This window comes from Leuciscus leuciscus, assembly GCF_965113295.1.
Source record: "Leuciscus leuciscus genome assembly, chromosome: 8".
Classification (NCBI taxonomy): Eukaryota; Metazoa; Chordata; class Actinopteri; order Cypriniformes; family Leuciscidae; genus Leuciscus; species Leuciscus leuciscus.
The window spans coordinates 15,414,245-15,438,418 of record NC_138732.1 but is presented as its reverse complement, the minus strand read 5'-3'; the positions used below and the strand labels follow the sequence as shown (position 1 = coordinate 15,438,418).

Sequence of the window (24,174 nt, the reverse complement as noted above, 5' to 3'; positions counted from 1 at the left end):
CCATCTTGGGTATTTTCACAAGAATAAAGTATATTTATAATTCAATGTTATCAACATAGCATTAATTACAGTATAGAATGCTACAAAATAATACACTGTCTGCCTCATTCTTTCATAAGAAGCCACTTCAGATCCCAAATGTTACATCATGTTACAGTGTACGCACTTATACTACTTTTATATCGTACTCTGTTTTATATTATAGAGAATAAAAACATCCTTGTGTCGTACAACATTTAGCTTTATTAAAAAATATATGCATAGCATTGAAAGGTTACCTACCTTCCTGTATATTTCATATTTCAATATATTTCTGTCGATTTCACACATGTAGTCTGGAAATAGTTCTACTAGTAAAATGTGTACAAGTTTATGTAACAATAAAACGTTAACTAATGTAAGTGAGAATAAACTTACTTCATCAGAAATTATATTATCCTTTGGATCAGTCGTGTCCTTCTTCTGAGGTAAATTCAAGGCTTATTCCTCACAGCACATCTTCCAAACTATATGAAAGCAGAGGAATGATGAAGCTTGAAGCTTTGTTTATTTAGGTGATGAGGGTGTTTACAGGTTCGCGTGGCTCACATAGACGATAAATGTATGAATAGGCTGTACTGTGCTTGGGTGTGGTCACATTACAGATAGTCAGCATAGACATAGACAGCATAGACAGATTACATAAAAAGAGAATATTTGTTTTTGATATGTATTCATTTAAAAGTAGCTTTCTAAAGACATATCTCTCATGTCTGTGTGTGTGTGTGTGTGTGTGTGTGTGTGTGTCAAATCCACCAAAACATGCCTTTTAATATACAGTATATATATATATATATATATATATGTATGTATGTATGTATGTGTATATATATATATATATATTTTTTTTTTTTCTTTTTTTTTCTTTTTTTTTTACTCATAGCCCTGTTGTTTCAAACCAAGACTTTTCACAATTTCATTGTGTTGCATTAGATATTGCCCAACCTCCATGGTGTCTAACTCTGGCAGCCCACTTATGATGTGATGATCGCTTATTGTGTAGTGAAGAGGGCTATTCTTCTTGTATTTGTTTTGCAAAGGTGAGACTGGTGAGGTGAGATGAGACTGACTCTTTAGGGCAGCATGTCCAATCCGCTATACACAACAGGCAGGCTGGGAGAGTAGACAGTCTGTCAGAGGGCATATCAGGGGTAGGAAGCAGGCCTGTCTGCCCCAGCTGTCCCTTTGTGAGTGATGGCTTTTATGAAACGTTCCTTTATGCGGCTTCCCTTTTTTGCCTGCTAGAATATCGGGGAGATGTGGCAGCCCCCTATCTCCCCTCCCTCCTTCGTTCTCTGTCCGGCGGTGCAGGTACGCAGACATGGATGGACACGTGCAGAGAGGCTGACTGCCCGGCTTAGAAATACTGACAGCACACCTGGATGAAAGTCGACAATGCAGCAGAAAATGAAAATAATGCTGTTTGCCAGGCAAGAAATACGTCCTGTCACTGTCAACCTCTCGGCATGCTGAGATTGTTGGACAGGTTGATGCCAGTGTTTTTTTTTTTTTCTTTTCTTTTTTTTTTTTTCTTGAAAGCACTTTAATGTGGCTGCTCTACCCTCGCAGAGCTCTCCATGTGTGTGAAGGAGCGTGTCTCATTATTGGCCCTACATCGCGCTGCACCTTCCACCTTCATCTTACCATTTCGTATTTCCACCTGGTAGCCTGATAGAGCTTTTGAGTCCGACCTGTCATAGCTGTCAGAATCAAATAGGTTTGAAACAACTCGGAATATCTATCTATAATGTTTCTTTTCCACTGAATCTCTCTGAATGCTGCTGCGAACAAACAGTTAGTGTTGAATTAGAGTGTTTACCAGATGTGTCAAATCTCAGAGAGGCTTCTGGAGGCAAAACATTAGGGAAACGGAAATGAATTGATGAATACAAAGATAATGCTTTAGGTCTTCAGATGACATGCATGTACCAAACCGTACCAACGTCAAACCTTTTCCTTGGAGGTTATTTGCAAGACGAAACAACCTGACAACTTTCAGCAATGCTCTGTAAATAGCTTACAGTAATAGTGTGGTGTGAGAAATGTGGGTCTCATCTTAGCTGACTCGACAGTATTGCTACTTGTTCTTAATTGAACTATAAAAACAGTTATAGTGTCACGGTTATCTGGACTCATTCATTTTTAGTCTCGCTTGGACTTTCAGTTTTGATTCATCACGTGTTCCTTTGTTTAATTTACCCGCCGCTCATCAGTAACCATGGACACTAATCATCATCACAGCTGCTCATCATTCAGTTCATCACCAATCATGTATTTAAGTTCCTCCATGTGCACCCTCAGTTGTCGGTCAGTGCTTGCGTGTTGTGTGTGTTAACATTTGTTTCACGCACGCTCTGTAACACTTTCTGTCAGTTCCTGAGTTTATTGTATTATTAAAATCACTTCATATTATATCCTGTGTACCTTCGTCTTCATCCTTATCTTCATCGTGTGATACATAGATTGATTACTACTCCCCATTGAATAATTTTTTATTCAATTTAATTTATGAATAATATCTACATATATTATTTATGTATTAAAAAATATACTAGCTGTTTTGGCATTGTTTTAGGCTACTGTTGTAGGTAATGTATTCAAGAAATTATAGTTAATGCAGTAATTTAAAGTGTAATGAAACCACCCTGTTTTTTCACTTGTCGTTCACCTCAGATTCGAAAAGACTCAATAAATGGGCATGTAAAGCGGTGGAAAAGTGGGAGCGTAGAGGGTGAGAAAAGGCGAATTCAAATGAATATTAAAATTGGGGCTGTCAACGTCAATGCATTAACGCCTGCGATGAGTTCAAAATCCTTAATGCGTTAAAATAATTTAATGCAAATAAATTACTGAAGCTCATTAATGTAATTTACGTCACGCAGTTAGATGATCTTGTGAGGTGGGAGTTTATCACACTGATAATCTACAATGGCGCAAGCACCTGTAACCCTGGTAGGCAGACATTTCTATAACCCGATTTCGCTTCTGTTTACGATCAGATCATTTCAAGCCACTAAATTCCAGGAAAGTTTTCAGTCCTACGATAGCCTGACGTCATCATACTCAGATTCTAGTCAGAATATGAGTCTGATACTGCTCCATTGGGCTGTGATTAAGGGGCGTGTTTCAACCGAACCAGGAAAGAAAATGCCTCTGCACTCATTGGATAGACCTACAACCAATCAGAGCAACAGAGTAAGTGACGCATGTTCTTCATTCATCTTTCCGATCGACAAATGCCTTGATCGCGGTTCTCTTTTCCTCTTTTAAAATGAATGCGCTGTCGATATCTTCTATAACAGACGCGGTGGCGGAATCTACACATGATGTTTTATAAACAAAGTTTGGGAGGAGCACGTTCAAATAATCAATCCAATCAACTTGTCATCAAACAATTACCATGTCTACCCCATAAGCATGAGAGGAAGCATATATATTCACTCTTTCAACTCACCTAACATTCCTTTACAGTTTTCAGCATCCCTCCACCACCCCGACTCCTCACTCTGGCTTGTTCTTCCACAGCCAGGAATACGGGGGGAGTACTTTGGGTTCGGGCCGAATACCGAGCCCGGAGCCCTCTCCTCGGACAGCACGCCAAATACGCATTTATTCTATCTGACTTATTTGTAAGTGTGAACTTGTTAAATCTCAATTCTCCAGCAGCAGTCAAAAACAAAATTAAAACAAAAAACAGGCTGATTACATCAGAGATAGCAGAGAGAATATAGACTTATTCTGTGATTGTTACAGAAGAGCATGACCCCTCACGCATTGCGCTGTGTGAAATACAGACTGAACAGTACGTCAAAACATCCCACCACCGTATGGCCAGATGATACACAAACTACGTTTCGTGCCTGGATAAAGCAAACCAGTGTCTCACTAGTAAAGTTTTGATGGATGAGGATTGCAATCTAGGTAAAGACGATTGCGGTGATGTACAGGAGGATGTATATGTATTTATGCACAGACACATTTCAGTACATTCCCGTTGTTTCCACGCACATTCAGGAGAATGTTTTGATTTGTCATGTGTCGTGTTGCTGTGTTTAGTAATTCTGAATGGATCCGTGTACTGTAGTAGGTATATGCAGTCAGGTCAAGGCGGGTTAGGTTTTTTTTTTTTTTTTTTTTTGCTCTGGTGTGCATAAATGTATGAATTGTATGGACTCCTTATATCAATTGGTTATTTGGTTTCCTTTTAGAGTCTCCAAATGTCCTTTTTTGGAAAGACACCTGCAGTAAATACAGTTTTGTGAGAATCACCTTTCAATCTGATGGTTAAATTATGACAAATTGAACGTGTTAAACAATATAAATAGTGTATGCTTAATTTCATGCAAAAAAAATGGTGCCATTAATTATGATTCAAATTTATAATCTATTGACAGCCCTAATTAGAATATGAGGGGAGGAAAACAAACAAAGTTGGGGGCATTTGATGCATATATGTATATAACCCTATGACAACAAACTCACAACAATCGTATCATTAGACACTATTATCTTAAACAAATCAAATATGTTTTGATAAATTATTTTTATAAATATCAACAAATCAGCATTTTCACTTTGCAGAGCTCTTAGTATATATGAAAAATTAGGAAGGACATTTAAAAGGTCTTAATTATAAAACAATGTTACACTAGAGTGTATGAAATATGCCCATAAAATCTTGAAACACGCTTTTCCGGTCCGGATATGAACTGTGATCCGTGTTGCGGGGGTTGTTAAACTCATTGCTGCATTCCGCATAGAAACCTCTCTCATGCGCGCCTTGTGTTGTTACGTTAAATATTGTTACAGTAATATCTTCTATGTCTTGGTAGTCAAACTCCAGCTTTGGAAAATGCAAACAACACTTTTGTGTTACTGTACTGATGAAACACACTTACGACAGGTGTCTGAAGAACAACAACGCAAAGCTGAACATAGGTGAACGAACAGCGTTGAAACGGTCTTTCGTGATGTTTGAATTCTGTAATTCGATCTGATGCATAATACATCTCAGTGATTGGATTAAAAGAGTTCATTCTCGTGAATAAAGCGGAGAAAAGATTAGAAACTGATGATGTTGATGTATACTCTCCAGCCACGGCAGCCAATCAGCACTGTTCATTTCGTGACATTGGTTCACATATGCTTTTTAAACCATAAGAATGAAACGGCTCAGAAAATCAAAAAAATAAATACGTTTTCCTGAATAATAAACATCATTAATGCTATTGTTTTCAATGATGTGCAAATACATTATTATTATTATTAGTAGTAGTAGTAGTAGTAAGCATGTGAGAACTAGATTTCATGTGGGGAAATTATATGAAATTAAATTGTATATATTTCATATATTTGCGCACCTACTTTTCACAGTCTAATCAATTTAGTCCTGCTGTACAGTTTTCTGTTTTTGAATAAACTGTTACACTCAGTACGTCAGATTATGGAAGTAATTGGTTTATGTGCTGTTTTATTTTCACTTAAAATTCACTTCGTCGATGTACAATATTGTACAATATTTAAAAATAAAATCTTCAATCAAAATTAAAATTTGACCTGCAATCTGAAACAACATTCCTTTTTGGATGACATCATCAAGTTAACTTATTTGTTTTAACCACATGTCATTTAGAGACACTTTTCACAATTCATTCCTCATGGTTAATAGCAAGCTTTTAATCTCACAGAAACCCCTGTTTCAATCATAATGATATCATTTCTGATAGTATTAAATATAATAAATATCAAAGGTGAAACTGGTTTTGACACGAGAACTTTGGTGGTGCTCCAATTTAATATTAGTGGTCCATGAAAAGCACATGTTTGCTATTGTTGATGGTGACCCATTTCTTTTGGAATAAATATAATACAATAATGAATGCATTCATTGGGCCAGACTTGCAGTACTGCAGCACATAGAGCACATCAAAGCAGTCAAGTGTGTACAGACTTAGTGTTGTAGAGTTTTTTTAAAAACATGCATTGTTACTAAAAACATTAATTTAGTGTGGAAGTTTTTTTTCTTTTTTCATCTTTTGAACAGAGGTTGATTCAGGCCATATAGCTTCAAATTGAGCCATTGGGATACATTGGAAAAGGCAGAATATTATTGATATGGCCTGAACAACATGTTGACACAGTATTTGTTTACATGTGCACTTGGGCTGTGCGATATGACGATATATATTTATCGTATGGACGATATAAAAAGTCTATTGTTTCATATTATGCTCTATCGTTTATATCGTGGTGTCGCAAAAAGACATTGTTTATGACAAAACTTTTTCATCATTTGGATGACTGCAATCTTACACGTCAACCATGGGGATGCAGGCAGAAACGTGAATAACATGGCGGGTGAAGGGGAGACAGAACCGGGTGGCTCCGAGCGGGAGAAGGAACAGCCAAGACAAACCGAGGAGCTCGTTCCTAAACGAGGGGCTACCTCTGTAGAATGGACATGGTTTGGTTAACTTTCTATATGTTTGGCTGACTGTTTTATTTTGATAATGAACATGCTGCGACGTTACTTTTGACACATCTGTAAAGCTTTTGTAAAATACAGAAAACGAGCATGATGCCGTTTTCTGCCGTCTCGGTTTCCTTTCCGTGAACTCTGGACCCTATCGCATGAACCGAGGTCAGCTAAATTTTTCCTTTCGTTTTGTTAATCTGTAATTATTTAAGTGAAATAGCCTATATTTTGCGTAAAAACCTATATATTAGTTTTATACATTTAGTTTTATTCTGTTTCCTCCGTTCACAGAAGCCCTTTTTAGTGCATGATGTGACGTTGTTTGAATCAATGTTCTACACTATCCTGCAATGTTCTACACTATCCTGCAGGTAAAAGTTTCATATTACCTGCTATTCATTTTCACTGAAATGTAGGCCTAATTGTTTGACATTTGGTGACACATACAGTATATCCTCGGGGAAAACTAACGCCAGAGCATTGCCATTGCGACTTACCTATGATGACTTGACCGCTGAGCACGGGCTTTTCACTCAGTATCACATTTGCAGTCTGTACTATTTGAATTCGTGATTGGTTGACTGCCAAATTTAAATATTAAACAGAACGATCAAATAACGTTAATATCCGGTTAATGGCCATTTCAAATAAGTGTGCCTGTTCAGGACAATTTGATTTGATTTCTGGTTATGTTCCTGTCAAAATTGTATTTGTTTGTTTTCGTTCATTGAGCAGATTCGGTGCCCTGATTGCTGCTACATTTTAAACTTGAAAGTACAATGTTTACATTTGGCATTTTATATATCAGTATTTTATGTTAGGCCTGTAATCATTTGTTTTTGAAAACTGTTTTATATTTCATTCATATTTTATATTTATACATTCTTAATCAAACATTTGCCCAGAAGTTTTAAATAAAGGGAGAAAAACAATCACATTTGAATGAATGAGTACTTAATATATACTCAATATTTATATATATATTTCATTTGGAGTTTTAAAATCATTGAGAGGTATGATTATAAAAGAAACTGACAGACACATTTTTTTTTTACTCCTCAATACTAATTACTTTTTCAAAAACCACTTCCATCCAATATAAAAAGATAAGTCTCTCAGAAGAAACAAGACATAAAGATGCCTCTTTTTGGATGAACCGCAGTGGCATTGGCCATGCAAAACATCACAATTTAGACTCATCATAGATGTATTGGCCCCTTTTAATCCCAACTGTTTTATGTTCTGTCACTCATTTCCATGAGAACAACTAGATAAAAGTGGATGTTGGCAATTTGCAGGCTGTCTGTTGTTTGCAGACAAGCAGAGGTGAGAGACAGCCAAAGAAAAGCATACCTCATACAGGAGATGACCTGGATTTGGCTCGAGCTGTGAAAGGAAACCGAATTATAGCTTGTCTGTGCTTGAGTGCTTTCTATCGGCCGCTAACAAAAGCATTTACAGGCCCAATTCCATCTTATTTTGTCCCCTGCTTATTTTTCTTTACTGCTAGACTTCACAATTTACGTTTTTCCTAAAATGTTTCGAAGTTTCTGTGAGCCGCATGATGCCTCCGCTTGCCCTTTATTTTAATGGCTTCGCAGAAACATCCATGATACTTTTTTTAATGTTTTGAAAAATGATCCTTTAATGAGCAATATCATTTTTACTGTTGTTATTTGTTGTGTGCTCATTAAGTGTCAGTGATAAACATGGTATCTAACCACCTGCAGCGTCTTATCTCACAGCAATATTCGTCTCCACATTGGTAGAGTTATTAAAATCTCGCTCTGTGTGGGGGAAATGTATTGCAAGCCACCTTTGTTTAGCACTGTAGTTTCCCAATAACATCCCACAGTGCAGCACTCGGCTGCTGTTTCAATGAGAAACAGACCTTAACCGAGCCATGATTAACCACATCCAAAGAAGTCACTTTGAACACAATTAAATGGCCAAATAAAAGTTCCAAATAATGATTTTTAAAAATAAGAATCTAATGAAGTAATATACGCTACTTTATATGTAAAATCAGCTGTCCCCAACAGATTTCCCAAGCTCATGATGCACCCACTCACCTCAAATGCTGCCCTTCTTCAGCAATTACTTTAATGATTACAGCCTTACCAGCTAAATACTGTTTATGTAATTTTAGCCACTGTGATTTAGCAGTAACTGTGTTGTCTGTTGAACATGGGAGTCACTGAGAACACGTGAGTCTGAAGGTTTTTGGAGAAGTTGTTGGAGCCTAGCTGTATTGCGCAGCAGGATCACGGGAGATGTTTTGACATGGCATGTCTTAATACCAAAGATAATAGAGGCTTGTTAACAATATATGCCATATATTCTGTTGACCTCTGTTTGATTTTCCAAATAAGGCTCTTATGTATCCTGTAGTGATCAATGGATTGGATATGGATTGGGCGAAGTGCATGTTTGTGACCACCAAAGTAGTTAGTAGAATATCTTGCCTCCGTTGAATTTTTTTTTTGGCCGATCTCTGCATTGCAGTCATTTCCCAAAATGCCATTTGTGTTGAAATATTACTAAACAGATGCATCAGCAGATTGAATTGAATTCAGATGTATTGGATTGGGGGTTTATATGAATGTATCTCTGAAGGGAACTGACTGTCTTCAGAAAACTTTTAAAAGCATTTTCTTTTCCTCTTATCTCAGTTTAATCCCTATATGCCTATAGTGTTTATAAGCGTAGAGCCGCTTAGTGTACAGCGATAACCAAGAAAATGCAATATCACTGCTGTTCAATAAGCGCCACCTACTGTCAGAAAGGGAATTTTCATTTTCGTTTAGTCTGTCTGCTATTTTTGTTTTGCGCATGTACAGTATGTTTAATTTGCCATACTTTCACAAAGCTAAAGACAAACCATTCTATATTTACTTTAAATCTTGAAAATATGCAATCTAATTTAAATAAAAAATAACTGGTCATGGTACATGTGTATAGCATCTTTGGATAGTGATTAAAACGCAGTTACTTCTAATTTCAAATGGCTACAGATATTTTTGTTGTTGTTGTTTAAGGCCAGTTACTTTAGGAGATTTAAAATGATAAATGCCAGTGAAAAGATAGGCAGAGCCCGTAGAAATCTGACATACTGGCCCTATTCTTATTGTTAAGCCCTGTTCATATCACTGAAAGCCTGTAGGACAACGTGGTGGACATCCGAAGGAGGTAAAGGTACATACTCCTAAATATCATGCCTGCCTTTCCTCTCCTTCATTCAGCCAGCCAGCTTGCCTTAGACCCTACCTTACCTACCGCACTGCGCTCCAGCGGAGCCCTGCTTCACAGATCAGCCTTTTTTTATACTGTAATTATCTTATGATGTAAGTAGCAGCTTGCGCTAGTTAAAACAGATGGCTGATCATTTCAAATCCCATTTTTCATGTTTGCTGCGGATATCAATAAGACGGCAGTCCCCAAACCTGCTCTGACCTTTGTGGCTGGTGGCCCATGTCATCTGCAAAATTGAGATCAGGCGTGTGACATTTTTCAAATCACAGGATAGGGAGAGAAAGGTCCTTATCAAGGCTGTCAATCATGACTTAGTGTATTCCCCCACACTCCACACACACAAATCAAATCATCTCCTGTAGGGATCACACAACACACAAGGGCTGTTGTTGATCCTGTAAGCTTGAATCATTTACCAAGTTGAAGGAGGTCCAGTCACACTTCGGCGGCTGGGTTCTTTATTTTTATTTTTTCAATCGTTGTTTCTGTCTATATTTGTGCACTCATATTGAGTTGCTGCATTGCAGACTGAAATGCCACAATGACAATTTAAGCTGTTCCTTTCATGCCAGCTAGTCCCCTTATGAATTGAAATGGGTAAATTGGGTCATATTTTATTATTGGTTGTTGTGCCAATATGTATTTCCGAGATTGCATCAGGTTTTATAATAATAATAATAAGGGGTGCAATGGATTGTAGTTGATCACTGATCCGTACGGACCAGGCCCCACGGTGCGGCACACATGTGATTTGCGGATTAATTGCTAACTTTAACCATCATAGAGTGAAAGTTTATCATTTGCACATGTTTTTTCTTGCCTATTTACATTCAATCAATTCACATTGATTTTAAACCATTGAAGCACAAGAAGAGGCAAACGAGAACTCTGTACTCGTGCGCTGCTTTCTGCATGCACAGTCGCACACACCCGAAGCGTGGACACACAAAGAGGCGCGTTTCAGATAGCAAACCGAATTGATTCCTCTTTCGCATCTCCTTGTGCTTGAACGGTGCTTAAAATACCCTTCTTGGCAAGTATTCTCATAAACACGGTCAGTTATGTCTGAAGTGAACGTAAATATTTGAGAAAGAAGTCGGATGTATATCATTATATTGGATCTTTGCATTAGGTCTTAAAGTGACAGCAGCCTATGTCATTAATGTTAATGCAACAACAAAACACAGCTTTAACAAAGATTAATCTATATTTAATTTACACCGTGAACACTATAATGTAATGGTTATATTTATGTACCTGAATTCCACTGTTATACCTTATTTTTATTTGTTTAATTTGTTCAATTGTATTTATCTATTCTTGTAATTATTTAGTTTTTGTTATTTTATTATTGACTGCTCACTTGTATTTAATAATGCTTAGTGCTTAAAGTGGGCTTTAAGAAATACATTTAAAGCAAATGTACATAACCCCCCTGGTGTACAAAAATCATATATTTGCTGATCCGAAAAATGATCCGATCCGTGACTGAAAAAAAGTAATATTTTTTGTTAAAGTTGTACGTTTATTTATTATTATTTTATTGTATTTATTTATTTATTTGTTCATCCCAGAACCCTTGGGACAGGTTTGATAAAGTGGTAATGCACGTTAGCAAGTCCATTGATGCATTTTTAGCAGTGGTGAGCTGCCACGGCATGCCGTAATTATTATTCTTATTTTTTATTTTATTTTTTTAACGTTGAAACGTGTGAAACGGTCTATCTTGATAGGAGGTGAAAGGAATAACACCACTCATCAGCCAGCTGTGAGAATCCATTAGTTTTTGTGAGACAGACCTTAAGGACACCATCAGGAAAGTCAACATCTTGAGCTCCATTATATTTATAGTTTGCCATGGGAGAGTGAGGTAAGCTGTGTCATTTTTACTTAAGTTGTCCTCTAGGCAAGGAGAAATGAGATAGCGGTAAAACTAATGCTTCTAATAATATTTTAGGATTACTGATATTGAAAGTATTTTGAAGATAGCGTCATTAACTTAGTGCCAAAGAGAGAGACTAAATAAATAAGTGGTCCAGTGACAACGTGCCATATATATGTAGTCTAATATTTAGTAAAACAATTTACATGGTGTTATACATAGCCAATTCTAAAAATGTGTGAAATATATATTTGATAATATATTTGAATAGATTTGCTTTGACATTTTTTTTCTGCCATCACTTTTCTCGTACATCTGTCAATTACAGACAGCAGTATGTAATTGTCTCTTTCTAAATATATGGCCACATGATCATGATTTCTAGGACAGCTCACCTATTGACTAGCCTGGGAAAACCCAGACAACTTCCGGCAAAGGTAGATTTGCTCTGCAAGTAGTCTGGCAAAGAGCCCATTCAAGCCCATTTCTATTCCGTCGAAATTGCGGCACCAATCAGAAACGTTGGGGCGGGCTTTACACGATGACGATCGCTCTGATTGGTTTTAGGTCTATCCAATTGTGCCCAGAGGCATTTGAGCGACGTCGGTTGGTGAAGCGCAGCAACTTTTAAATGCATTATTATATTAAAATTGCAAACACATGAGGACAGTCTCCATGAAAGACCCACTGGCAGATGAACGTGCTACTACATTTCTCTCTGAAACGGTAGGAAATTAAATTAGATTTAATAGAGGATTTTAACTGTGACAAGATGATTGACAGGGCAGTTTACGTGACAGGACGCACGCGACAGATCTGTCCGATAAAGATGACGAAGTAGTACTGTATGTCCCAAAGCTTGCCTACTTTTTTGCTACACATTCAAAAGTAAATAACTTTTCTTCACAAAAAGAGTACATACTTTTATGGCGTACTGTAACTTAGGCAAATTGGGACGCAGCATATGGCTTTACACGATGACGATCGCGATCGCGATCGCTCTGATTACTTTTATGGCGTAGTGTAACTTAGGCGAATTGGGACGCAGCATATGGCTTTACACGATGACGATCGCGATCGCTCTGATTGGTTTTAGGTCTATCCAATTGCGCCCAGAGGCATTTGAGCGACGTCCGTTGGTGACGCCCCTTTGGAAATGAGTTATTAATGGAGCTTTGCCAGACCATAACTCAGTTACTACTGAGAATGGTCTGGTTTTAACCAGGCTACCTATTGACACATCTTACCCCACTCTCTCCTACTTTTTAAAAACAAAAACAAATTATGTACATGATTTGCCAACTTATTAAGCACTGGGACATGTTTACGTTGCTTCTGTCGAACTATTTTTTAGATGTGACCTTTCCTTTACATCTAGGTGATTTGCATTTTATTTTCCTCCTTGTTTTGTTCTGTGATATGAAGTGGCGCAGTGTTATCCATATTCAAATATATTAAAATGAGAAGTGTGTTTGCATGTGAAATTAAGAAACAGAACTGGGGTTCAAAGCCTGGTCCTGTGCATGCTGATAAGGAAGGGGAGGGCCAGGCTCAGTGGGAAACCTTGTTCCACTTTGCAAATGAAGGGGGAAAGGGCAGTAAAATGGTGACAATAGCACGGTTTTGTGCGATACGCAGCCAGGCGTCACTTCGTGACTTTGATATGTGTCACCGAGCAACGGGTGGAATGCTATAATCAGAAATATCAGGAATGTAAGTTCTGCTATGAAATTTTAATTGCATTGTCATGTGAAGCCTTGTCTTTTCAAAGTTAAGAGAACAGAGACAGATAGAGAGAGCAAGGGGAAGAAAGAGAGATAGAATCGATTGTTGCTGGCCAAATTGATGCAGCGTTTGTCTGCGAGCTCACAGCAGATAAAGCGAGGGCCGCTGTGTTTGTCTTCAGGTGGCCTTTTCTATGTGTGCCACATTGCCATTTTGATGTGTTAAGTTATAATGGGTGTCTGCCATTCTCTGCTAGAGCTGCCAATAAAATCTCAAGAGGTGGGGATTAGGTGTTGTTGCTGCTATGGCTCTGCTCCCATCTACCCCCTCCTCCTGCTCTGCTCTCTCTTTTCAGACTCTTTTCTCTCTTCAGTCACCTAAGGCCAGTGTGTCAAAGCAAAGGAGTGGGATGAGCTTCTGTCATGCGGAGGTCAGCCATCACTCTTCAAGTAAACAGATCTGAGAGCAAAGGATTCCATGTCCTTCCCTTTTTAAAGGTGTATTTCAGCCTGGAATAAAACTTCATTATTTACTCATCCTCATGTTTTGTTTTGTTCGCAACATTTAGTTGTGAAGTTACTTATAGTTAGTAGAATGTCTAAAATGGACTATCAAAATAAAGTGTTTCCTCATTTATTATGAGGTTTCCGTTCATTTTTCATCGAGGTTTCCTCGAGCATTCCGTTCATAGTGACAAAGACCGCAAATCTCCAAAAAGGACAACAAACACCAATAATGGAGGGGTTGGGGAGGGAGGTACTTAGCAGATGTGGTCACTGTTACAGATTATTATTACAGATTTTCATCTCTGGGTGAATTATTCGTTTAACTTTTTCAGAGGTCCACTAGACTGTGAAATAATCCACACAGTTTTCTCTCTTCACACACTACAAGAAGATATGTTCATAAGGTTTAGTGAGCCTAAATCCAATTGTTTTATAAACGGCATTAACAAAGCGCAATGCACCTATCTTAACCTTTCTTTTAAATAATTGCATGTGAAGTCCCCTAATGAGTCACATACAGCTTATTTATTGATTCTCTCTCTTTGGAGAAACAACAGCTAGAATGTGCAGACATCATTTCATGACTTATTGATGCGTTAAGAGGCAGCAGGCTAATAACACTGTCTGTTCACTCGCCTCTCCCTCTAATTCTTATCTTCTCTACTTAGCGTTAGGGTACTATAAGCTTTAAAGATGGGGTATGCAAGAAGAAAGCCTTATGGGCATGCAGCTTGTGGCTGTTAGTTATCCGGTTATGCCAAGAGTCACAGAGCTCCTTAGGTAATGGCTATTAAATTGAGTCGAGGCATAGAAGCAGCCTAGAGACACGAGGACTTAAGAAAGGCAAACACTACTCCACCCCGCAGCCATTCAGCTGAGAAGACTTGGAATTGGTGTTGCTGTCAACGTCTAAAAGCTCGTAGGTTCATTGCATTTTCAATTAATCAGATATTTCCATTAAGAAAATGAGACCTCATTCTGCAATATCAATCTCTTCATTTTTGGTGATGAGCACATTTGGGTGTTCAAGAGGCTGTTGTGTAAAGGCCTTCGAATCAGTGTTAGCATTGACAGTTGTAGAATGTGAACATGCATCAATGAAAGTTGATTGATGTGAGGATGAAGGATCACAATGATTGGGTCATACCACTGAAGGAAATTTTACCTAGTGAAATGAAGGTTGGGATTTTGTTTGGATGATCTTATTATGTGGATTCTCAGAAAGCCACTCTGTTAAATTTGATAGCATATTAACAATTATACCATCCAATTCAGGTCCATATTACAAGAGGTTCACTTGGATGTTCCATTGTTATGCTAAAGAAAAAAAAAAACATGATCATTAGCCCATCTCATATATGGGCTTGTTAAATAGCATTTTCCATAAAAAAATAAAAATAATAATAAAAATCAGCTCAGGGTCACTTCATATTGTTTAAAACGTCTATAGACCAATCCAGCATTTCACTCCAGTACTGTTATTATTTTAGATTTAGATTTTTTTATTGCTTCAAGTCCTCTTATGACATTAATGATCATTGATTAATTACGCCTTATTAAGGAGGCTTGGGGCCCTATCTTGCACCCAGCGCAATTGACTTTGTACACGACGCATGTACAGTATCATTCCTATTTTGCACCCGCGCAAAGCGCGCTGTTCCATCCACAGAAGCACGTCGCTAAACTAGGGAATGAACTTGCGCTCCCTGGGCGGTTCAGCGCAAAAAAGGAGGCGTGTTCCGGCGCAAACGTTCCTTCATGCTATTTTGATGGTTTAGAAAAAAATTGCGCCACTAACCAGGAAAAAATAGTTTAAAGTCAGTGGCGCGTTGCGCATGTTATTCATATGCTATTTTAAGGGCGCATGCTTGGCCATAATCAATGTAGCGTGTGCACAACGCGCATACACTTTGATTCTCTCATCAACACAGAAGCAGCAGTTTTCATTTTTGCAAATCATACATTATTACGATCGATAGATAGATAGATAGATAGATAGATAGATAGATAGATAGATAGATAGATAGATAGATAGATAGATAGATAGACAATTTATTATAAAAGCATACATCTAGCTTACACATTTACCCAAATTATCATACGCCTGTTTAACCGAAGTTAATTTGGGTGGGTTTCTCCATTTCAATGTAACTTCTCTCTTTTACGGCTGTGAACCGCTCCTGGCGCGCGCCTGGCAAATCCGCCGTTACAATAGCAATCCGCTATGGAAAAAGCGTGTCTGCTCTTAAAGGGAATGTGAGATGACGCTCTGATTGGTTTATTTCACGTTACGACACCTATGAATAAGGAAGCTACTTCAGACCAACCCATTTTAGATTTGCGCCTGGCGCAAGAGTCATTTATCCCACCGGGAAAATAGCAACAGCGCCCGAGACCCGCCCACAAAGTTACTTGCGCTTGACACTTGCGTTTCAGATCGTTAAAATAGGGCTCTTGGTGTTGTGCTGTTCCCTTTCGAGGGAACTTGCCCTGCGTCCAATGATGACATTATGGGGAACGCCTCTGTGTGACTGCTTCTGACGCACATGTGCAACTAGTCCAATCTTGATTGGTGCTGTGTCACCTCGTGACGTGACATATGACTGCGTACTGTGGAAGCTAAAAAAAAAAAAAAAACGAATGAATTGTTCTTATGCAGTTCTGCACTGTGATTAAAAAGCATTTTAGGGCTGCAACTAACGATTATTTTGATAATAGATCAATCTGTCTTTTTTTTTTTTTTTATGTATTTTAATTCATTATTTTAAACAATGTTATTCCATATCCTGCTCAATGCTGTCTTCCAAACAATGTGCAATATAAAGCCTATGAAAATGAATACAGTGAATTTATCTATTGGTAGGCTATTCTCTACATTTATAAGAAAAAATGGTTAAATACAAACATTACATTCTAAACCTAAAATCAACTGGTTACTTACTAGTTTAAAGCAGAAATTAAAACGACTAAATTTTAAATGATCATAAACAAACAAAAGCACAAAATGTTAACTTAAACAATGTATGAGGAACACAAACATCTCGTCTGAACATAATAATTATATTGCATTAATGAGCTATTCAAACAATAGTGCCTTTACTGATATTGCTCTTATAAATATGATTACTTGTGTTACATGTAGAATTTTAAAAGCAGGGTAGGTAGGATTTTTCTAAAAAAAAAAACATTCCAAATTTGTTTAAACTGTCTTTATATACCAATACATAATTAAAATGTAAGTATTCTGAAAAAGAGAGTATAAAAATTGAGTCTCTGTAGACCTTTTAATCTGCAATAAACACAGCTCATTATTTCCATTCACTCCACCCCTCCCTACTGAGCTCCTTCCAAAGCCACGCCCCCAAAACACATGAACGCGCGACGCCAAACGCTCAGGATCAGCTGGAAGACGCATTTATTTACTTACTTATTTATTTACCTGAGACGAGTGGAGAGGAAGGAACGCAATGCATGCAGTGACATCATGTCAGAATCACATGTAATAAAATACATAACTTTATCACTATAAATATAAACAAATAAGATGGCTTTTAGTAGGCTACTCACTATCAAGTAGGGGTGGAACGGTACACAGAAGTCACGGTTCGGTTCATACCTCGGTTCAGACATCACGGTTCGGTACAAAGGAGGGAAAAGCAAAACAAAAATGTATAAGGCATTTTTTTTTTTTTTATTGTGCATGTCTGTGTAGGTAGGCTGTTCCACCAAAGGAAAATAAATGTCTCTTTAAATAAGTTTTATTAATAAAGTAAATGCATAGAACCAGTTTATTTGTAGTGCATTGCCAATAGTTTTATATAATTAGTTTATTAATTAAATTAATAAAAATACAAAAAGACCTTGAGATATGTTTGGTAATTGTACCTGAATGAATTTAAAATTAATTTGCTATATTTCAGATCAATATATTTGTTTTCCTTAAAATGTTAATAACACTAACTTTATTCTCATCTGAATTATAAATAATTTATTTCTGTATAAAATAATACTACCATTAAAAACAAATTAGATTTTCTTTTAATCAATGTAGAATGTGTAACTTACTGTGTTGGGTGACAGTTGTAGGTTACAGTTTGACAAGAGTTTACAGTTTGACAAGAGCACAATGTTGTGTTTTATTACGAGTGTACACAAATATAAGTAAACACTTTGCAGTTTGAATGATGTCCAATGAACAAAATGAGTATGTTTTTATGTTTCCATTGTTCGATCGCGCCCGCGCCTCTCTGAACACACACACGCACACGCACACGCGCACGCAGGCACACACACAACATATTCCAGCATTGCAAACTTGACATCGCAGCCTGTCCATTATAGCCTGTCTATCATTATAGCCATAGATATTATGTCTATGATTATAGCCCATAAGTTATAGCCACGGTGCTTCAGAGCTAAGGCGGAGCTACAGATTAGGTGTCCCTAAAGAACCCGCGTATCTAACAGTAGTTCCGCATTACATTCATTAATTTGCACGCGAGTTTTATTTATTTTTATACCGTGTATTCTCCGTGTGTATTAATGCACCAAACCGTGACGCCCGTACCGTCTCGGTTCAATACGAATACATGTACCGTTCCACCCCTACTATCAAGCTAGCATATAGATACTGGTAAAGTTTAAAATATATTTTGTTTGATTCGGTAACGAGCTATATTTAGGCTATAGGTAACGAGCTATATTTATAAGGCAAAGCTAAAAACAGTTTGCATTGTTACACGCTTTTCCATTACCATCAGTTACACTGTGATGAAGGTGAATTTCGTGTAAGATTCATAATAGGCTACGGTGTTTTGCATGTAAGAGTTTCCATGATGAAAACATTGTTGACTCTGATGAGGGCTAACGTTACACTCCGGAGACAAGCCTACCGCATCGTCGGTTCGAGGACAGGTCCGGGGTCGAGGGCGAAGCAGAGGAGGTCGTTCAAGAGTGCGGGCAACCAGGGTCCGAGGAAGTAGTTTTTGCCTTGTTTGCCTTCGCTGACTGCATATGCAGGTGCTTTGAATTTTGAATGCTCTTTCTCTGCCATAATTTTACTCTCCGTAGGTTTCGCGCCTCTCTTGCACTCCTCAAATCAAACGGGTGCGCGCGCATATGGGCAGATCTTGTAGCTACAGTGGTGGTAGCCATGGTTGCGAGAGTGAGTGACAGTCGCCCAAACCAATCAATTGTTTCGTCCCGGATGGAAATAATGAGCTGTGTTTATTGCAGATTAAAAGGTCTACAGTCACTCGATTTTTATACTCTCTTTTTCAGAGCACTTACATTTTAATTATGTATTGGTATATAAAGACAGTTGAAACAAATTTGAAAAATATTTTTTTTGAAAAATCCTACCTACCCTACCTTTAAACCTACACTTATTTTCAAACAAAAAAAATATTTTAGCAAAATGTGTATTTTAGTTCAAATTATTGCACTCCTATTCTACTGGACTCTGACGTGCATGCGTGCAACGGTGATCGTTCATTAAACACTGAATTTTAAGAAGACCCTTGTCTGAAAATGCTAAATGGAAATACTCGCATGACTTTCTAACATTTACAGATAAGGATATAACCATAAAATGTAAGTTATGCGGTGAGGAAAAGCACACACATCTGTTAAAGCACAACAGGGCAAGATGCAGTCAATGCTTATGCTTTTGTTTGAAGCACTTATAAATGTAAAGCATTCTCATGTTTTGGACAACTTGGATCATGTACTTTTCCTGCAGCAGCTCACTCTGTGTCCTCCGCTAATTTCCATATGTGTTTTGTCCTTACAAATGGGTTATTCACTATTGTAAAGCGACATGACTGGCTGATGGTTTCCGAGCACAGCACGCAGACGCTACTAATCAATAATCAAATCCGTTGTGATTTTTTTTTTCATTATCGTTAAAAATAGATTTTATCGATTAGTTGTTGCAGCCCTAAATCATTTGCATGAATTAGAGTATGACCATATAATGTAGCGCTAGCCAAAGGATTACGTAAAAATGGATGCTGTGTTAATTGCGTTCAATATTTTTAACACGTTAAACTGAAAGAAAGAAAAATCGCATGCGTTAACTCGTTCATTTTGACAGCCCTATTATAATGGCGAGTGACAAGTAGTTAAGGGACACACAGAATCTTTGGGTTAGCTGATTGGGAGTGGAGCATGCACGGTCAGCTCTCGAGGTGGCTGACTGTGCACATTTTGAACAGCTTCCTATCAGGACCCTCCGTTCCCACCTGGCCATGTTTGATAGCGAGACCAGCCAGGCTTGCTTTTCCTGCGGTCCGGCTCCCACGGCTGCCAAGGCAGCCCAGTGACTTGGCTGAGGCCCTTTCTCAGCTCTCACCCGCTAGCTACAGTGCTCAAAGAGAACAAACAATCGGCAGATTTCCAGAGGTTCATTCCTCACCGCCCTCAGGTCTCGGGGGCTGCTGCCAAGGGTTCTAGCCGGGTTCTACAACCGGACATAGCCGTGGTTTTGGAAGGGTTGTCCCTGGCACACTTCGAGCCTTTGAACTCGGAAAAACAGCGGAAAAATGCCTCCTCCTGTCTAGAGTTTACCCTGGGTGGGCATGCCTCCAAGAGGTATATGATGCGGCGGGGTGGTCCTCCCCGGAGGTTTTATAGTCTGGACCTGTCAGTTACACCAGGGACTCAAGTACTCTCGTCCTGAACAGTTTCACACTAGGACAGGCATTTGTCAGTATGGCGAAGTGGGTATGTCATTCCCCGTAGTGATTTCCTTGGACACGGAACATCTCAGGTTACGACTGTTACCATGTTCCCTGAGAGGGAAACGAGACGCTATGTCCCCTTTCCATACTTTCTGCATGCCAGGGAGCAGCTCGCTTTAGCCTATCAGAAGCTGACACTGCTGTGCTGCCAGCTTCCCTTTGTAGCTTCCACGGTACACCTCACACATCACAAGGTTACGCAGCACCAATCAAGATTGGACTAGTTGCACACATGCTTCATATGCAGTCAAGCAGAGGCATTCTCCATAGTGTCGTCATTGGATGCAGCGTCTCGTTCCCCTTTCAGGGAACATGGTTAGTACTTTTGAAACCTGAGATGTTTGTATCAAAGGAATCTAAAATGTGCCATAAAATGCTTATGTTGTTGTTGTTTCAGAGTGCAATAATCCTAAAAACAATAATGTTGTGACCTCCCTATGCTATTTCAGCCTTTAGATTTTAAGATTATTGCATGTCTGCATCCCTCGTATTGCCAACAGCGAATGTTTCATACCTGGATAAATGGACAAGTGCCTTATAAATAGGAAAATCTGTGAAATTAGAGAGGACAAGGTAATAAGCCATCACCGTCATGGTGGAGGAGATCCCACTCTTATTTTTGTTTATAAGACTACTGCGAATATCATATAAAATGTGAAATAATGCATGGTCTGACTTCTCTGTTTTCTGATGTCGTCTGTAGGGATTCTGCCAGTCAGAAAAAAGAAAAAAAAAGAAGCAGGCAGTTAATTCATCTCCCTGCTTGAAAGTCTCATTAAAACGCTGATGAGTTTAAGGATTGCCTGAGGTAGAGAGAGAGCGAGTGAGCGACAGAGTCTTCTTTATAGCTCTGCAATCTAATGCCCGAGGCTGTGCATCTGCTGGGTGCAAAACAAAAAGCAAATGGGCAATCCAATCTACAATCAATACCAGGCACTTTCCCTTTTAAACACATCATGAATATACACTTACTTATACATGTGTTTCCCGTGCAAATGCCACGGTCCATGACGCCTGCACGCCACCGCTTTAAATGAAGACAGAGCTTTCAGGTGTGGGAATTGATCTGACCTTTATCATTGGCAGAGGGATATAAATCATATTGTATGGACTTTATTACGCTGTTAAGAGGGGACACAGGGTATCTTAATTTCGGTAGTAATGTTGGGCTTCAGTACCAATACAAGCAGAAGGTCACGCACTGTGAGAACAATCTATTTTAATAGACACTGGTGTTGGCAGCGTGGCCTAGAACAGTGTGCGTACTGTTTCCCCTGTGCTGATTTAAACACACATGGCTGACAGCAAAGAATTGATCTAAAAGAGCTGTTTGCAGCCTGGTGCTTCACTATGAAAGTGTGGTTGGAGAGGCCTCTTCAACTTGCTTGAATTCCTTGGAAGACTCAAAAGCTTTGCTCACCGTAGATACCGAGCACTCAATAAAAATAGACTTGTGCCACTCGATGCAAATGGATTTCCTCTAGATCAGTCAGATTTAACATGTTTTTTCGGCTTCAGATTTAAAACAAGCAACTTTAATGATCTTCTAGTTCCATCTTGCCTTAATTTCTCAAAGACCCTCCATCCCATGGCCAGAAGAACTCTCACAGAGATGCTTAACCCTCTGAGGTCTGAGCTGTTTTCTGGGCCCTGGAGGTGGTCTGACATGCTCTGACATTTGTGTTTTTTTCTGTTACTAGTGACATTTTCATGGCTAAAGTCTAATTACACTGTATTCAGCACAAACTCTGCTACAATAATATATCAGCAGCATGTATGCAAAAGTTTGTAGTTTTGAGATAATGACATTTATGCGTGGTTTGTGAAAATACAAAAAAAAATTCTCACTGAAATAAGGCCATGAAACCCATACTGATTATTTCTTCACAAGACTTTTGAAAATGGTATGACGTAGCCTAGAATATTTGCTCCAAAACTATGTGAAAATCACCCTGACTGCTCATTCAGATAAGACAATATATTGATTTAAAATTTCTAAGACGTGTTTTGTGTGACAAAGCCATATTCGAAGAGGCGTGATCATCTCATGAATATGTAAGCTTTTAACACCTGAGAAAGACAAAGACACTCCCCTAACTGCCCTATTAGGAGCGATCAGGCCCTGTCATTCAGAGCAACCTTGCACAAAGAATGAGGAGATTTAAAAAAGAATGGCTTTTAGATTGTTTGGATTTATTTACAACACAACATAATCCAAAAATACACAACAAATGACAAAAGAGCACATTGAAAAAAATGACTACGTTTACATGCAGCCAATATCCGGGTTATGGTCGGGTTAGGGTCACTATTTGGGTTTCTGAAACATTCGGAATAACGCGTTTACATGCGTGAGCAGAGAGAGTTACTCCTGTATGTATACATGGAATTTACAATATCCCGATGTAAACGGCGACGCGCGGTTAGCGTCTGGACGTACGGACTTCCTTAAGACGCAATATGCGTCATTTCCGATTCTTTTTCCTGTATGCAAAGGCAACAACAACAGCAGCAGCATGCGGATAATGAATAGTTCGGGGCAGATAGCGATCGCCTTTGTTTGCGCTTTCCTCCTCGCTCCAAAAGTGTGGTGCTGTGCTGCGTCTCGCCATGTTTACCTCTACTTCTTGTTTACTTCCAGTATACTGCACGCGGGTTTCTGTATGCGCCATCTATACTCAAAAGACCAAGATTCCTTGCGAATAGAACATGCGCAGAACACAAATCAATGTCCCTTTTGATGGGGATATGCCGATACGCGTTTACATGACCAAATATTCGGGTTAGAAAGGGGGTACCCCAGGTATAATATCCGGGTTTTTAAAAACCGGGATATGAGCATATCCGGGTTTTTGCCGGTGTTTACATGGCCGTGCGCGACCGGGTTATTGCTAATATCCCGGTTTTGAACGGGTTATTGGCTGCATGTAAACGTAGTCAATGATCCAAAGACAGAGACCTTTGTGCCATTCCTAAAAACATTGTACATACCATTTCCAAGGTGTTTGATTTTCACTTTACCATGTTCATGTACAGAGACTCATGTGAATGTTGAAGTCAGCAGGACTCAGTTGCATCTGGTCCCTGAAAGAAAAGAAAAAAGTGAACATACTGGTATCAAGAGAAACTAGGCCTGCACAATTTTGGGAATACATTTTAGATTTTTCTGGTTAAAATTGCTTTTTAAAATTCACAGAATACACACACACACACACAAATGTTTCCAACAATATATAATATAAAGAACACCATATTTGTTGTGCCTTGTAGGCATAAGCTATGTGCAGTACTGCATAAAATAATTTTATTTTACAAAGCAGCCTATAAATCTTCCAAAAGATTTCAGTAACAATGCTAGAGAAAAATATATTGATTATCTTATGTTACTTCAAATGTTTCCATTCGTTATGATGATATGAAATGAGATAATAGTAAAAACATAAAGCCTAATGTTTGGTGCATTTTTCCTTTCAAACGCAATCGCGCTCCAAAATATGATACATTCAAACCCACAGCGCGCTCCAAAATATGATACATTCAAACGCCATCGTGCTC

General features: G+C 38.5%; 1 protein-coding gene and 1 long non-coding RNA gene across 2 annotated transcripts in view; both read left to right on the top strand.

Moving 5' to 3' along the window:
* Positions 1–24,174, top strand: part of diaph2 (diaphanous-related formin 2) — a 442,308-nt gene that overhangs the window by 285,495 nt on the left and 132,639 nt on the right. The window lies entirely within an intron of this gene.
* LOC309504944 lies at positions 887–6,005 on the top strand. Its single transcript, XR_014208236.1, has 2 exons — positions 887–3,960; positions 4,057–6,005. It is a non-coding gene; the product is annotated as an uncharacterized lncRNA (long non-coding RNA).